The sequence below is a fragment of the Lynx canadensis genome, chromosome B1 (assembly GCF_007474595.2).
Source record: "Lynx canadensis isolate LIC74 chromosome B1, mLynCan4.pri.v2, whole genome shotgun sequence".
NCBI classification, from domain to species: domain Eukaryota; kingdom Metazoa; phylum Chordata; class Mammalia; order Carnivora; family Felidae; genus Lynx; species Lynx canadensis.
In genome coordinates, this window is record NC_044306.2 from 157837412 (window position 1) to 157851302 (window position 13891).

The following is a 13891-nucleotide window of genomic DNA, read 5'->3' on the forward strand; positions in this document are numbered from 1 at the left end:
TGCAGTATTCTGTTATCCAACATGATCCAACCTCTTTGTTAGCTCCTTAGAAAGCAAAAAGCATACTTGATTTTTGGAATCATTTTGTCACTGGTCATTATTATCTTACAAAGAATTAGATTGTGTACTCTATCGCAACCTTTCCACAAGTAACACATTTAGTCTAGTGAATCAAAAATACTGTATCTTTATTTCAGTTATTAGGTGGCAATTATAATAGTAGAAAGAAAATGGAGCATAGCAAGAACATTGTGTTTATATTCTGTGTCTCTCTTATGTCTTAACTATGGGACCTAATACTTTTTCTTTAACTACATATTTGCTAAAAATAAAAGTTTGCAGACGTGCAAGGATAAAATAAAATAATTTATTTTAACATAATTTTTGAATTATTAGTCGAGTTCAAGAAACTCTTGGGATCTCATTTTCCAGGATAGGACGACATTCAGTAAGTGTATATTGAAATGATCTAAATGTGCAATTTGAGTGACCTGATGTGGAAATGGCCTATGCAATTAAAATATCAAGAAATTTCACTTTGTGTTACATTTAAGACATTTTTTGATTTAGCTTATGAATCAGATAGTTACATGTATGTTTTTAATTGCACAAATATATAGAAGACAGCAGTTATTTAAATAATTATTCTCCATTCTAATATTAAAGTATTGTATTTTGTTATAAAATGTAGAAAGTATAAGGATAATGAAGAGAATCCTGTTTAAATTTTCTGATACAGGTTTTCTGTATTTTTCTTTATTTCCTTTTGATTATTTTCTTTTAATGTATATGAATATGTAAAATATCCATATATTATCTTGGAATTACTCCATTGTATATCCATCCATTACCTTTAAGAAAGGAATCTTTTTTGTATGGGCCATATTGTTCTACCACATTCTGAAGAAGCTCAAATGCATTTCCTCCATGTCCCCTGATATTTTGAGGATGAGACTATGGTATTTGAAATAATATCACCTAAATATCGGGTACTTGTCAGAGTATCATCCCTTCTAGCTGCAGTTATTGCCTGAGGCTTTTGGCTTTCCTATTTGGTGAAGTGGTCTGTTGAGAAGAAGACTAAATCATCAGTGGCCCAATGTAATTTCCTGATCATCCACCCTCCCCTCCCCCATGATGATGGCATGCTGGATTTCTTAGAAAGAAAGCCATTGCTCTACATGACATTTTGAACTTGCTTTGTGAAAAATACAGCTCTTGTTTTCCATTCAAAGGTTCTTTTGATTCAGTTATCTATTCCATTCTGTGTTCTAAGAGGATCAGAATTTCATGTCTTTAAGGGATGATTAACTACCCCCTTGAGACTGAGGTGGCCTGCTCTTTATCTAAGGGCCACCTAGAAAATTGGTTCGTGATATTATTTTCTAAGTACCTAATTTTTCTCACCAAATCATGTTAAATTCATTTAAGGAAACTTAAGTCTTCTCACATACTTCCACACATCTTAAAAGAAAGGTATGTCAGTAGAAATGGGGCTGTCAATCACAGGTAGTAAAAATACGTGCTCTCTGTATAACCTTTTGAGTGTGTGTCATACAAACATAACATTTTAAGACAAAGCTAAAGGATGCCAATATTTAGAACGAGTTGGGCTCCTTCTGCTTTCATTTATGTGCATCTTGGCTTCATCAGGAGTGATAGACACATAAATAAAAAAGCAGAATTTGGCCCATTGATTTTAAAGCCTCTGATCTCCCTTGAATAAACTGAGTTAATTCACTTTTCCTCCTATCAACACACATGCATCATTTTAAAAAATGTTTGCATTCCTCAACAATGTCCAGAGGACAGACCAGTTTATGTACTGCTGGCTCTTATTCGACTCTGACAGTCACTGACCTCATCTAGGTTTTAGGTTAAGTGCAGTGGATGGCTTTATTTGCTCGTATCATGGATGATTGCTCTAGGAAGAAATAAAACAAGGAAATGAAGCCAGGGTTCTGTGAGAGCTGCCTACAATTCACAGCATGTAGTCAACTGACTGATATGAGCATTGCCTTTTCTCACATTTTCCAACATTTTATAGGGAGCCAATCTGAAAGTAGAGACTTTCTTTTTCATCTGTATAAGAGACCTATATTTATAGCATTAATGTTTGATACGGCCAAACCTTTTGAAAAAGAGGATGCCATCAAACAAATCTGAACTTACTGGAAAAATTAAACTTTAGAAAACAATGTAGTTCTGTCTTTCCTGATTTAAACTTCTGAGAGTCAGAATAACTTGGTCACAGCAAAGAGAAAACAGTTTTAAAATCCTAATTCCTGAAACAATATTTGCTAGGTATTCTAATAGAACTTCTAAAATTTTTTTTTTAATTTATTTTGAGAGAGACCGAGACGGAGCTAGTGGGGGAGAGGCAGAGAGAGAGAGAGGGAAAGATAGAGAATCCCAGGCACTCTCCACACTGTCAGTGCAGAGCCCGATGTAGGGCTTGAACTCCCAAAACCGTGAGATCATGACCTGAGCCAAAATCAAGAGGGATGCTTAACTAACTGAGCCACCCAGGCACCCTCTAATAGAACTTCTAAACATTATCTGGTTCTTGGCAAAATTATGGTGTGTAGGGGTAATAAAGTAATTTTGTGGAACTATAATGACTATACAAACATAGAAATTAAAATATAGTAGCAAGGAAATACTTTAGACTTTCATCTTTTGTGGGTTTTCTGTATAGAAATAAAAAGTCATTATTTAATTTTGCCCCTCTCAGAACATTTAAAACACAGCTGTGAAATACAAAGTGCTTACATTAGGAAACTTCTTCCTTCCCACTCCCCTGTCTCTCTTTCTCTGTGCATCTGAAATCCAAATTAGATCCACTTCATTGATTAAAAATATTGCTTCTAGTGATTTGCCAAAAACTGTGTTCTGAAATTTAAATTAGGTTAAGTATTTTGTAGCAGACTGCCATAATAATTTTCTAAAGCAATAAAATCAGTTATCAGAATTAATGATACATAAAATTCATTTTATGATTTTACTTACATTACCTTGCATCTCTCTGTTATCTATTTTTCAAAAGAACTCCTTTAATCCCATAATGTGTGTCTGCCCTGCCCAGTGACCCTGCATATGGCAGAGAAGACAAGGGGATTCAATAGAATTTTTTTTCATATACATTCTTGTTGGTGTCGAGAAGTTGCATACAACGTATAGGAGAAATAGGATAGGCTTGTATAGACTTGGTAGCCTGCTATCTCTGCAAATAGGAAATCCCCCTAAAGTGGCAGTTACCCCGTAAGTGGCCTTCCCTGGGGCTCTCAGTGATGGAGTAGCTGGCGTTACCTGCTGCGTGAATGGATCAGCTGCCACTTGAAAAATCAAGGGATGAGCCCCTGTAGCTTAATGACCCTCTCCGTGCAACTGCTGGGGACACAGCTCTCCTTTTCTTCCTTGTTAGACTATGATGGCAAATGAAATATTTTTTTACTGAAACTATTTAGTCCATCACTCATTCTGTCATTGAGCCAATCAGTTCTTCTCTAATTAAGCAGGTATCAAGCACCTGCTGTGTATAGGCACGGTGCCATGGATGAAAGCTACAGAAACAGAGAGCTGGGTCTGTTTGCATAGAGCCTGTCTTGTGAGGAGACAAACATATAATCCTCAAGGCAGGAATTAAGTTCTACAATAGCACAAATTAGAGAGTTTAATGATTCTGCCAAAGGTGATTGCTTAGGATATTCTTCCAAGTTTCATGAAAGAATAGGTTTTAGATGCCTGGTGGTTTTGTCATTGTTCATTGCTGGGAATGCATGAAAGAAGAAACAAAATACAGTCGGTAATTGTTCAAAAATAACTTCAAACATTCAATTTGCTTAGTAAAGATCGCCATCTAGGTCAAGAGACTTGCAAGTCTAGAATATGTAATTTTATTTTGCCTGAGTGTATAGGAGCATATCACAAACATTTCAGAACACTCCCAGGATCATTGGTTATTCTCAAGGAGAACAAAACAAAGAGCGGGCAGAACAGCACATCTGCCCTTCCATTCCAATTCATGCTCTGCCACCGCCATACTGACCATTCAAATGTGTCTCCTTTCTAATCTGCCATTCCTTTTAGCACCTTACCTCGCATTTTAACCTTGACTCATTCTGTTTCAAGCCCCACAAAACTCTATAGAGCAGCACTTCTTAATTTACTATACCATTAATGTGGACACTTATAGATCTTGTGAAGTGTGTATTCAGGGTGGAGCTTGAGATTCTTCATTTCAAGCAAATTCCTAGGTAGTACTGATCTCAGCTCAAGTGGCAAATAATATATACCTGCTTTATGTTCATCTTACTGATCATCTATAAAGAAACCACTTTTATTTATCTATGCTTACTTTTATTTAAAGATGATTAAAATTGTGAAAATGATACATATTCTTCAGGCTTCTGGTGGAAGATGTTTTATTTTATTTTTTTACTTTTTCTTAATTTTAGACACAGAGAGGGGGTGAGGGGAGAAGGGCAGAAGGAGACAGAGAATCTTAAGCAGGGTCTGCACTCAGCTCAGAGCCTGATGTGGGGCTGAATCCCATCACCCTAGGATCAAGACTTGAGCTGAAATCAAGAGCTTCCTGAAGACCCCATGGGAGATATTTTATGTTTTTTATTGTTATTTTTACTATAATTTTTTTTTGTCAAGTTGGCTAACACACAGTGTGTACAGCATGCTCTTGGTTTTGGGGGTAGATTTCCGTAGCTCATCGTTTACCTACAACACCCAGTGCTAATCTCAGGAAGTGCCCCCCACTCAATGCCCATAAGCCATTTTCCCCTCTCTCCCACCTCCTCCACTCACCCTTAGTTTTTTCTCTGTATTTGTCTCCTATGGTTTGTCTCCCTCTCTGAAACTATTTTTTCCACTTCCCTTCTCCCAGGTCTTCTGTTAAATTTCTCAAGTTCCACATGAGTGAAAACATATGATATCTGTCCTTCTCTGACTGACTTATTTCACTCAGCATAATATCTTCCAGTTCCATCCATGTTGCTGCAAATGGCATGATTTCATTCTTTCTCATTGCCAAGTAGTATTCCATTGTATATATAAACTACATCTTCTTTATCCATTCCTCAGTTGATGGACATTTAAGCTCTTTCCATAATTTGGTTATTGTTAAAAGGGCTGCTATAAACATTGGGGTACATATGCCCCTATGAATCAGCACTCCTGTATCCTTTGGATAAATTCCTAGTAGTGCTATTGCTGGGTCGTAGGGTAGTTCTATTTTTAATTTTTTGAGGAACCTCCACACTGCCTTGCAGAGCGGCTGTACCAGTTTGCATTCCCACCAATAGTGCAAGAGGGTTCATATTTCTCCACATCCTTACCACATCTGTTGTTTCCTGAGTTGTTTATTTTAGCCACTCTGACTAGTGTGAGATGGTATCTCAGTGTGGTTTTGATTTGTACTTCCCTGATGATGAGTGATGTTGAGCATCTTTTCTTGTGTCTGTTGGCCATCTGCATGTCTTCTTTGAAAAGTGTCTATTCATGTCTTCTGCCCATTTCTTCACTGGATTATTTGTTTTTTGGGTGTTGAGTTTGCTAAGTTCTTTATAGATTTTGGATATTAACCCTTTATCCAATATGTCATTCACAAATGTATTTTCCCATCCCATCAGTTACCTTTTAGTTTTGTTGATTGTTTCCTTTGCAGCGCAGAAGATTTTTATCTTCATGAGATCCCAATAGTTCATTTTGCTTTTAATTTTTTTGCATTTGGAGATGTGTTGAGCAAGAACACTGCTCCAGCTGAGGTAAAAGAGGTTGTTGCCCGCTTTCTCCTCTAGGGTTTTGGTTGTTTCCTGTCTCACATTTTGGTCTTTCACCATTTTGAGTTTATTTCTGTGTATGGTGTAAGAAAGTGGTCTAGTTTAACTCTTCTGCATATTGCTCTCCAGTTTTCTCAGCACCACTTGATGAAGAGACTGTCTTTTTTTTTCCATTGGATACTCTTTCCTGTTTTGTCAGAGATTAGTTGGCCATACATTTGTGGATCCAATTCTGGGGTCTCTATTCTATTCCATTGGTCTATGTGCCTATTTTTGTGCTAATACTGTACTGTCCTGATGATTACAGATTTGTAGAAGAGGCTAAAGTCTGGGATTGTGATGCCTCACACTTTAGTGTTCTTCAATATTACTTCGGCTGTTCAGGGTCTTTTGTGGTTCCATGCAAATTTAAGGATTGTTTGTTCTAGCTTTGAGAAGAATGTCAGTGCAATTTTGACTGGGATTGCACTGAATGTATAGATTGCTTTGGGTAGTATTGACATTTTAACAATATTTATTCTTCAATCCATGAGCATGGAATGTTTTTTCATTTCTTTGTATCTTCTTCAATTTCCTTCATAAGCTTTCTATAGTTTTCAGCATACAGATTTTTTTCCACCTTTGGTTAGGTTTAGTCCTAGGTATTTTATGGTTCTTGATGCTATTGTAAATGGGATCAGTTTCTTGATTTCTCTTTCTGTTGCTTCATTATTGGTGTATAAAAATGCAATCAATTTCTGTACATTGGTTTTGTACCCTGTGACTTTGCTGAATTCATGTATCGTTTCTAGCAGTCTTTTGGTGGAGTCTTTCAGGTTTTCCATGTAGAGGATCATGTCATCTGCGAAAAGTGAAAGTTTGACTTCTTCTTTGCCAATTTTGATGCCTTTTATTTTATTTTCTTGTCTGATTACTAGGACTTCCAACACTATGTTAAATAACAGTAGTGAGAGTGGACATCCCTGTTGTGTTCCTGGTCTCAGGGGGAAAGCTCTCAGTGTTTCCCCATTGAGGATGATATTATCTGTGGGCTTTCCATATATGGCTTTTATGATGTTTAGGTATGTTTCTTCTATCCCGACTTTCTTGAGGATTTTTGTTAAGAAAGGATGCTTTTTTGTCAAATGCTTTTTCTGCCTCTATTGACAGGATCGTATAGTTCTTATACTTTCTTTAATTAATGTGATGTATCACATTGATTGATTTGTGAATATTGAACCAGCCCTGCAGCCCAGGAATGAATCCCACGTGATCGTCATGAATAATTCTTTTTATATGCTGTTGAATTCGATTTGCTAGTATCTTGTTGAGAATTTTTGCATCCACATTCATCAAGGACATTGGCCTGAAATTCTCCTATTTTGTGGAGTCTTTGTCTGGTTTGGGAATCAAGGTAATGCTGGCTACAAAGAATGAGTCCAGATGTTTTACTTCTGTTTCTATTTTTTGGAACAGCTTGAGAATGATAGATATTAACTCTGCTTTAAATGTCTGGTAGAATTCCCCTAGGAAGCCATCTGGACCAGGACTCTTATTTATTGGGAGATTTTTGATAAATGTTTCAATTTCTTCACTAGCTATGGGTCTATTCAAATTCTCTATTTCTTCCCACTTGAGTTTTGGTAGTGTGTGGGTGTCTAGGAATTTGTCTATTTCTTTCAGGTTGTCCAGTTTGTTGGCATATAATTTTTCATAGTATTCTCTGATAATTGTTTGTATTTCTGAGGTACTGGTTGTGATAAATCTCTTTTAATTTGTGACTTTATCAATTTGAGTCCTCTTTCTTCTTTTTGAGAAGTTTGGCTAGGGGTTTATCGATTTTGTTTATTTTTTCAAAAAACTAAATTAAACTCTTAATTTCATTGATCTGTTCTATTGTTTTTTGTTTGTTTTTGGATCTATATTGTTTATTTCTGCTCTGATCTTTATTATTTCTTTTTTTTTTTAACATTTATTTATTTTTGACAGAGAGATAGAGCATGAGCTGGACAGGGGCAGAGAGAGGGAGACACAGAATATGAAGCAGACTCCAGGCTTTGAGCTGTCAGCCCAGAACCCAATGTGGGGCTCGAACTCACATACTGTGAGATTATGACCTGAGCCCAAGTCAGATGCTTAACTGACTGAGCCACTCAGGCATCCCTGATCTTTATTATTTCTCTTCTTCTGCTGGCTTTGGGGTTTCTTTGTTGTTCTGCTTCTAGTTCCTTTAGGTTTGCTGTTAGATTTTGTCTTTGGGATTTTTCTTGTTTCTTGAGATAGGCCTGGATTGCAGTGTATTTTCCTCTTTGGACTGTCTTTGCTGCAGAAGGATAGACCACATAATTATGATATAATGTACTTAATTTCTTGATATAACCTGTAATTTAAAATATAGTTTGTCTGATATAAGTATGGCTACTTCAGCTTTCTTTTGACTTCCAGTAGCATGATAGATGGTTCTCCATCCCCTCACCTTCAATCTGAAGTTGTCCGCAGGTCTAAAATGAGTCTCTTGGGGCGCCTGGGTGGCTCAGTCGGGTAAGCCGCCGACTTCGGCTCAGGTCATGATCTCATGGTCCGTGAGTTCGGGCCCTGCATCGGGCTCTGTGCTGACAGCTCAGAGCCTGGAGCCTGTTTCAGATTCTGTGTCTCCCTCTCTCTGACCCTCCCCCGTTCATGCTCTGTTTCTCTCTGTCTCAAAAATAAATAAACGTTAAAAAAAATTAAAAAAATAAAATAAAATGAGTCTCTTGTAGACAGAAAATAGATGGGTCTTGTTTTTTTTTTTTTTTTTTTCAACGTTTATTTATTTTTGGGACAGAGAGAGACAGAGCATGAACGGGGGAGGGGCAGAGAGAGAGGGAGGTACAGAATCGGAAACAGGCTCCAGGCTCCGAGCCATCGGCCCAGAGCCTGATGCGGGGCTCGAACTCACGGACTGCAAGATCGTGACCTGGCTGAAGTCCGACGCTTAACCGACTGCACCACCCAGGCGCCCCTTGTTTTTTTATCCATTCTGATACCCTATGTCTTTTCGTTGGCGCATTTAGTCCATTTACATTCAGTGTTATTATTGAAAGATATGGGTTTAGAGTCATTGTGATGTCTGTAGGTTTCATGCTTGTAGCGATGTCTCTGGTACTTTGTCTCACAGGATCCCCCTTAGGACCTCTTGTAGGGCTGGTTTAGTGGTGACGAATTCCTTCCGTTTTTGTTTGTTTGGGAAGACCTTTATCTCTCCTTCTATTCTGAATGACAGACTTTCTGGATAAAGGATTCTCAGCTGCATATTTTTTCTGTTCATCACATTGAAGATCTCCTGCCATTCCTTTCTGGCCTGCCAAGTTTCAGTAGATAGGTCTGCTGCTAGTCTTATGTGTCTACCCTTGTAAGTTAGGGCCCATTTATCCCTGGCTGCTTTCAGAATTCTCTCTTTATCCTTGTATTTTGCCAGTTTCACTATGATATGTTGTGCAGAAGATCAGTTCAAGTTATGTCTGAAGGGAGTTCTCTGTGCCTCCTCAATTTCAATGTCTGTTTCCTTCCCCAGATCAAGGAAGTTCTCAGCTATGATTTGTTCGAGTACACCTTCAGTCCCTTTCTCTTTCTCTTCTTCTGGAACTCCTATGATATGGATATTGTTCCCCTTCATTGAATAGCTTAGTTCTTTGATTCTCCCCTGGTGGTCCAGAATTTTTTGATCTCTCTTTTTGTCAGTTTCATATTTTTCCATCATTTAATCTTCCATTTCACTTAATCTCCCCTAGGCCTCTTCAATTCTTGCTGTCACTGCCTCTAGGTTATTTTGCACTCATTTACATTATTTTTTAATTCATCATGACTAGTTTTTAGTTCCTTGATCTCTGCAGCAAAGATTCTCTGCTGTATTCTATGCTTTTTTCCAGCCCAGCGATTAATCTTATGACTATTATTCTAAATTCTGATTCAGATATATTGTTTATATCTGTTTTGATCAATTTTAGCTGTCATTTCTTCCTGGAATTTCTTTTGAGGATAATTCTTCCATTTCATTATTTTGGCTAGTTTTCTGTCCTTTATGTGTTTTAAAAGTTTGTTACGTGGCCTGCACCTGCGAGTACTAATATATTAAAGAGGAGTCAAACACTGTCCAGAGCCTGGCCCTTCAGCAGGTGTTTTTTTTTTTTTTTTTTTTTTTTTTTTTTTTTTTTTTTTTTTTTTTTTTTGGAGAGTGTTACTTGCTCTCTGTTGTTGTGACTTTGGTTACTTTATCCTTCTACTCTAGTGATGTTTTGGACCCTCCACCACGTGTGCTTTGATTTGTTCTTTTAAATAGCCCTGGAAAGGAAAACAAACAAACACAAAACAAACAGAAAACAAAGAAACACACAAATAAACAAAAACAAACAAACAAAAAAACAGAAACACCAGCTACAAGTAAACAACAGGATGGAGCCTATGCTGATAGGAGAGGCCTTATCCCATACAAAGAGAGAAATGACAGGGACAGGGAAAAAGAAAATAAGAATTTACCAGACAGAGAAACTATACAGCTAATCCAGAGAGAGACAAAGGAAAATAAAGAAGAAGGTGGGGAAAAAAGAAAAGAAAAGAAAAGAAAAGAAAAGAAAAGAAAAGAAAAGAAAAGAAAAGAAAAGAAAAGAAAAGAAAAGAAAATTGACCAGACAGAGAAACTATGGTTTAATTCAGAGAGACAAAAGGGAAAATAAAGGAGGTGTAGAACATGTATAAAGAGAATAGATCGAATGTGTCTGCGTAAGCAACCCAACAACCAGACTAACCAGACTAGAGGAGGGAAGAGATAAGAAGGAGAAAAGGAAGGAAAAATATATAAAATATATTTATACATAAAATGAGAACTGTCCAAGAATTAAATCAGGCAATGCAACAGTGCAATAGGTCTAGAGGAGGGGCTGCCTTGTTCCTCAGCATCAATCCAGCTCCAGTAGATATGCAGTTACCAAGCGCAGAGGGGTGTGGTTTGGTGTGGGCAGGTCCCACCTCCCCTGAGGTCCCCAGTGTCTGATTCCTGAAGCCCCACCTTGGTGATGGGGAGAAACATGACGACACCCCAGTCTCTCCTCCACGGACTGGGTGTCCCAAACTATTCTCTTCAAGCTGTCCTCACTGTGCCACAGGCACAAATGAGGTGGTTTGTCCTGCTCCGCCAACTCCTGTGCCTCCCTGGTGCTTGATTGGGATTTAAACCCCAATGTCTTGAAGATTCCAGCTCTGTGCATCCAGGTTCTGGGAAAGAGCCACCCACCACCTCACAGTGCTGCTCCAGTGCTTTGTCCCTCTCCGCTAGCTCCCGTACCTCCCTGGTGCTTGGCTGGCACTTAGACCCAGATGTCTTTAAGGTTCCCACTCCATATGCCCGGGTCTCAGGGAAGTACCTCCTTTGAGTGGATATATACCTTCTTTCACCAGCACTCCAGGGAGGAAATTGCTTTTTCCCACTATAGACTGCACATCTGAACTAGTTACCAAGAGAGGGACTGGGTCCTCTCATCCCCAGGTGTGAGAACAGGGCAGCCTACTCCAGTCTGGAGAAAGCCCTGCAGTTAGAGATTGGACCTTTCTTTGTCCCGGTCCATGGTTTTCCTCTTGTCCAGATACAGTCCTACACTTCCCCAGCCTCTCTTTCTCTTCCCTTTGTCTCTCTGCTGAAGGGGATCCCTCCCGTCCATTCCTACGCCGCCCATTTTATCTCTCCCAGTTTGCAATCATGCACCTATGTACCACGAGGTTGTCCACAAGTGCCCCTGGAGACATCTCTGACACTCTGCAGCCTGGATTATTGGAATTCAAAGTCCTTTGGCCTCAACACTTCTGTGTTTGAGAGACAAGGGAACTTTGGGTCTCCCTATTTCTCTGCGATGTTGACTCTGTCAGATACACCCCATGGGGGATATTTTAAATGCATAATTGGCATAATATTAAAGCAGTGATTCTTCACTATCTTAAAAAAACACTTGTGGGCAAAATACATAGAAACAAGAAGAGTCTCATGTATACAACTGGATGTTTTGAAACTGGAAGATACTAAACCTCCCATTCAAATGACCCTGTAGATACCACCATCCATAACAAAATAATACTTTGACATCTCAGTCTTCCTCTCCCTGTCACGTTCAGTTCTGCTCCATTCTCCCACTGATCCTTAGCACCCAGCACAGTGTCTTACAAAGGATAAATACTCCATAGTCATTTTATCCATGAATTACAAAACAAACAAACAAACAAAAACACTAACTGCCTTCCTCATCTTTTTCTCTCCCTTCTTCAGTAGGTCACTGATTCCTTAACTAAGAGTTAGACTGTGGTGCTACAGATATGTGATGGACAGTGTTTTGATCATGGAATCCTGAATTGAGAAAAGAACTAGAATATGGTGGAAAATACGGTGTGCTTCCAGGGATACCAGATTAACTATTTTTCTATCTTTATGTAGAAATGTCAATCTGATGGTCATGACAATATTGACTTTCTCTGGGAGCAGAGAGATGGTTGGGTACACTATATATCATAAACATTAAACTCTAAAACATTAAAATAGATTTTGTGAGGACACATTTGAATACTTTATCATTTGTCTAAATGCATGAATAAGCATTGTATACACTTTACAGTGATAATCAGAAAATGGTGTAATTCACACATTCATTCAAGCAATAAATCTTATGGTAATATAATATGTGTATTATTTAAATCGCCTGAGCCTACACTGCTCATTTTAGACTGTGTAGACTGCTGCAGCATTTTTTGTTAACCAACTGATATAGTTTCTATAAAATCATAGAGGGCAGAAGTCCTGTTTGACACATCTGTGTCACTTACTGTAACTGAAGCATTCATGTTCATCTTATATGTTGTTCATGAATGAATGAATGAGCTATTTACAGAAACATTGCAGGTTAGAAATTGTAACACAATGAAACTTTTAAATATACCTGCAGAATGGGTGTTGCTTTTAGAATACATAGTCCAAAGGAAAACATTTATTTTTGTTCAGGCTCTAGTTGAACAGTTGTTAGATATATTTCTAAACAAAACATGCCAGTTATTCTTTCACTCATTAAGTGTCTTAATTAGAAACACATTAAAATTATATCTTGGAACAAGTACAAATTCACCATATTTTACTAATTTTTTTCCTGAACTATTTTGCAATTATGAACCTTAAATATTACATTCATATGTTTTGCTAGACTGTGGAAATACTGCTAGAATAACATGATAAATAATTAAATATTTTATCATTTTTTTCTATACTCAAATACAGTGAAAATGAAGCACATAGCACTTTGAATGAACTAGAAATCTATCCCAAATAATTATTTTTGATGAACTGTTATTCAATTAAGTTTTTTTATGGATGCCAGTTCTGGAATAGTAACAAAAATTTAGCTATGCATTTCTTTACCTAGACATTTTGATTGTACCATTTTAGTTTAGAAAAAAATCTAAGTGAAGAACTGTGTATTTCCAACAATATGATTTGCCGCATTGTTAATGCCCTCAAATTTAATTGTTCACCAAAACAGAAGTAAATATAAATATTCCCATTCAATAGAATATTTATATTTATTAAAAAAATGATCTCCATATGCTACCATAGAAGAATGTCCAAGGTATTTTGATGAAGGACATAAAAATGTATTTGTCATGGCATCATTTTGTTTCTCTAAAAAATGGTAATTAATAATCATATATAATTTTCTATTTGAAAAAGTAAAGAACACTTTTATCTCTTTATATATAAAAAGGAATACTTCCCTTTTAGAATATATATTCCAACAGCAACATCAAACCTATAGGTAAATGTAGAAGCTTTGTTATATCAAATATATCAAGATGACTTAATAAATTCTCTGAATATTCTTTTTTCCTAAATTTGGTTGGATTGTTCAAGAAGAATTAGTAACTGAAGTATATATTTATAAACAGAAGTGCACATATTGTTTGTTCTAGATATCATGAACAAATTTTCAAAATAAATGCAATCCATCGAAGTGAATTTGTTCATACATGTAATAGGATTCATATGCCAAACTTTCTTTACTTCTGGGATTTCCTTCCATGTTTCCCTGTGGTGAGGAAAGCATAACATCATT